Consider the following 5,016-nt stretch of genomic DNA (forward strand, 5'->3'; position numbering starts at 1 on the left):
GGGTTCATCATACCCTTGCTTCACATTAGTTATTTCCCTTTTCAGCGCGCTTGTCTTTGATGACGGGAAAAACTCGCCTAGGAATGCTGACTTGAAATCGGCCCAAGTCTCAATGGAGTTGGGGGGCAGGCGCATGAACCAGGTGTTGGCTTCCCCCTTGAGCACAAATGGCAAGGCCTTCAACCTATAATCATCCTCATTCGCTCCTGCTGGTCTCCTCTGCGCCCTACAAATTTTACAAAACTCATGCAGAAACTCATACGGCCCTTCATAGCTCTTCCCACAGTATGTAGGCAGAATCGCGATCACATGAGGCTTCACATCGCAGGCGGTTTGCCCTGGAGTGACGACTATGGCTTGCGATGGTTCTCCCTCGGTATGCGCGTTAAGGGTACCGATCTCTGGATCCTCATCTCCGTTGGCGGCCATCAGAACTGGAATGCCTTCCAACAGTGGTATCTCCTCTGGTATTGGTCCTTCTATGTTGTATTGCTCTTCGTCGCTACTCGAACCTAAGTCAGACAAAGCCGTCGACAACCCGGATCGAGTGGTTACGAGTATCGATCCTCGCTGAAGTATCTTCGGCCTCCACTAGTCAGGAGCCGAACTGCTTCTCATAAACTGAAAAGAAAAGAAAAAAAGAAAGGTTATGCACAATATATACACCGAAGTATCACTCACAGTAATTGCAAATAACGCTATCCATCCCCGGCAACGGCGCCATTTGTAAGGTCCTAGGGTGCGTAGGTGTCGTTCAAGCAAGGATATATCCTACTGATCAGGATAGAAATCCTAACTAACCTAGACCTTGGTTTCAAAGATTCCTCAACCCACTTCTACTGATCAGTATAGTGGTGGTAAGAGTCGAATCCCACAGAGATGGTGCGTTCTTAAACTACCGCGGTGACAATCGGAAGATTTGGTTAGCTACCACGCTTGGGTTGAGTTTCTACCTAGGCTGGAACTTAAAGGAGGTGTTCTACTGGTCAGACGGTAAGGAAAACATTTGGAATGTAATTGTGTACGTGGAATGGGGAGACAATTTTGTAACAGAAAATATTTGGAAGGTACGGGTTTCTATTTCGGGCTAAACAGAATATTCAGAGTGTAGTGGAAGTTTGGTGACTAGGCTGACAGGGCTTAACTAAAAGTGAAGGACAAAAGCAAAAGCATCTCGAAAAGTAAGTGGTCCCCTCCAATTGAAATAGACATCATCTTCTTCAACAAACACTTCCAAAATTCAGATAACAATTCCAGATTCAACACGGAAAACTCAGATTAACAACTCACAAACACAGATCCAAAACTAAGAAATCAAATCTGAAATCAAACACTGAAACTGGACTTCTGCATACTGGTCAACATGAAAGAACGATTCAGGAATTAAAACTAAGCTTTGCATGCAACGATCTACTTTCCGATCAAACAGTACTTGTTTATCTATCCTAAAGAAATTTGTTACGTAAACGGAATTGAGAGATTCAGCACTTTAAACACCGAGAAACTTTAGATCTAAGCTAACTAGGCAAGGGAATAAAGAAACACCACAATAAACGAAACGGAAATCAACTTCATAGCATAAACACGTTCGGATCTTCAACAAAGTACTTCAAAAGCAGAAAATATCCAAAGGCAAACAAGATCCAACGTAAGGAAAGCGAGAAATTTAAAACTACGAAAGCAATATAAAAGTGTTTTGCCACTCCGGGCGATGAGACTCTAAACTACGATCTTGCTGGCTGGAATGGACGATGACTGGAATTCTGGGAACATCTGAACGTCAAGTGATCATGGCTACGGCGAGGCAAGAAGCGGGACACGGCTGAAAGACTGAAACTACCGAGAGGACTTTCTACCTAAAGATGGTGGTGAATGAGTGAATATGTCTCCTCTGTCTCTCTCCAATTTGGCTTCCTTTTATAGGGAGGCTACCCTTGATTTTAGGGTAAATCCTCGTTGCAATTTGACTTCTTTGCCCTTAATTGTGGGTAATCCGTCCCAGCTATCCGTCTTCTCCATCTCAAGCCGTTTTAGCACGAATACTGATCAGTATGAGATCATGCTGGTGCCTTCTTCACCTGAACATTCCGAAACTTCCCTACTGGCTAGAATGCTTAACCTGCACACTTTAAACAACTGATTTGCAAATATAATCAATTAAGCACATCATACTGACCCGTAACCAAGGCCTAGAATACGACTTATCAGTCACCTACTGTGATTACCTGTTCCGAGACCCATCCTTCAATGTAGAAGACTTAGACTGATTTTACTTTCTGACGTTTTAATTACATAATTAAATATATAATTAAAGACGGTCAATACCCATTAAAGTAAAATACACAGCATGAAGAAAACTTTTATTATTCTCATTAAATGAGGAGAGTTTACAATATACAAACAATTTATCAAATTCATAATAAACTCGAAAAAAATGCTTTTTAGTATATATGTTCTAACATATTGTTACTTTGTTAGTTTGTATTTGACTTATGCTTATTTGTATTTTTAGTTATTAAAATCATGAATTGTTATATATTTAGAGGTTGGATTATTAATTTGTTTCGGTAGTGAATTATTTAAATTTTATTTGGAGTAAAAATTTGAATTAAAATTAGATGACAAACTGGTTCTTCGGTTCTAAGCTTGAACGTGACAGTTCTTAACCGACCGGTTCCAAACCGAAACCGGTCGGTTCCGGGCCTTGAATTTAGAAAATTTTGTAACAGGTTAACCGGTCAACTGGTCCGGTTCTAACCGGAATCGGCCGAATAAGCACATCTAAGATCTATTTAGTAGATTATTCAGACAAATTCTATTCTCGCAATTATCACAAGTGTCACCATCACGAGAGAACACATATTGCAAAGTGATAGTAGTATGGAATATGTGGACTATTGAATGGTAAGTAAATAACAACTTAAGTCAATTACTAGCACAAATAAATCAGAGAATGAGGATAGAGATGTTGGGGTTGGCAACGGAAGCACAAATAAATCAGAGAATAAGATCTATTTAGCAGATTATTTAGAAAAATTCTATTCGCGCAATTATCACATGTGTGATGCTCATAACTTGAATTAAAACATGCGTTTGATTAATTGAAACCTAAAACATGCTTTTCTACGGAGTAGAATAATACCTTCTTGATTCTCTAAAGAATCGTAGATGGCTAGCTACTTCTCCACGTGAAGATCTTCGATACTCGACAACAAATCTTCTGACTGGTTCCCGAACTGTATTCCGATAAAGAAGACAGAAGTTCCTCACGGAGTAGGAAAGGGAGAAAAAATCGTCTCATACTGCTTATGAGAGTGGACGAAAATTTTAGAGAAAATTAAGAGTATTTTCTGTCTCATTTATTCTCCAATTTTTAATAGTAACATATTAGGTCAAGTCAGGAATCTATGGAGGTTTAGATGTGGCCTCCCCCAATTAGCTTTACTAATTAAATTGAACCTACAATTTAATACAAGCTTATATTGGAATTATTATCAGCCTCTACAATAATAATATTGCACTGCCCATCCAAATCCGAAATTACAAGTAATCCGGGTTTAAATTAGTTTATTTGTTTATTCGCGCTTAAGATATAAATATCCATTAATTACTTAGTGTCTGCTATAAAATTAATTAATTAACATCTTATTCATTCCAAGATTCCAAGAGTGGACTTAGCTAGAAGCACTTATTTATTATTCATAGAATAATTAAATTCCAACTAGCTAGTTTCTAAATAATAAAACTTTGTTTCAAGCTCCTCTTAAGGACATTATCAAACGAGACTCACCAGGAGCGTTAGAATATAATAGCAATCCTAGCACCGCTAGATATTAATCACCACTACCCAAGATATCATGATTATTGAGTTGCGAAAAACCCGCACCATTTGATAAGTCAAAGTAATGCATAATCAATATTGTATGCTCAATGCTAACATATATTGGTTAAGAAATAATTATTTATTAAGACCTCGTTTTTCAGTAGATAGCCCAAAGACAAGTCAAACTGTTAGATCCGTAGAGTGCTATACCACACCAATGTCATCTTATTTCAGTAAGGCTTAGAAATATGCGGACTAACATTGCAACCTTTCACGATAGGTAGTCTAAGCCTATCTGGGTTGTGAAATTCTTCTTTTTCTTTGTTTAGTATTGACCGTGTTACCTTAAAGTGGATGACGCCCACAACCGGTCTACTAAAACAAAGACTTAGACTTTGTTAAGTTTCTTATACATTTAAATATGTAATAAAACAACCATTAAATGTAAAACGTAACAACATTATGACAAAAATAATCTGTTTTATTCCTTGGAAAATAAAATAAGAGTTTTTACAGTATTCAATCACTCGAAAGGTGATTTCTTAACAAGAGAAAAGACAGATTGAGATTGAGAAGAGAAATCTTTGCTAACACAAGAATGGGGTGAGTAAAAATGATGGGGAATGAGGGTATTTATAGGAGAAAAATTGGGAGAAATAAGATTTTAAAAACAATTCAAATTTCAAATTTGGCAGGTTTTCCTCCGGAACCGGCGGTTAAGTCCATAGTTTCTAAGTGGTTTTTGCAGGCATACGCCTGCCACTTGAAAAGCTGCTGGAACCGGCGGTTTCTGTTGGTTTTCTGCACACTATACCTGAAAATATGAAAAGCCTATAATATAGGCCGGAATCCTACTTTGTACCCGTTGAACCGCTGGTTTGAACAGGCTAACCGGCAGTTTCAGTTTCTCAATTTCTTGAACCGGCGAATTCGGTTTCTTGAACCGTTCAAAACCCTGCAGGCCGTCGCACCGGTTTCGGTTCGGTTTGTGCATGTCTACGGAAATGTAGTTTGTACATTGTTTGTTTGATGATAAAATATTTGAGAATGCAAGGAATGAAGGAATTTAATATACATAAATAATTTTAAACATGGAAATGAATTTAAATGAAAATGAGTTATGATATGATCATGGTGTCCAAGCCCAAGAAGACCGTGATCCCAAATTCGTTGAGGGCACTTGGAAGACCAAA

Source organism: Salvia splendens, chromosome 14, assembly GCF_004379255.2.
Source record: "Salvia splendens isolate huo1 chromosome 14, SspV2, whole genome shotgun sequence".
NCBI classification, from domain to species: Eukaryota; Viridiplantae; Streptophyta; class Magnoliopsida; order Lamiales; family Lamiaceae; genus Salvia; species Salvia splendens.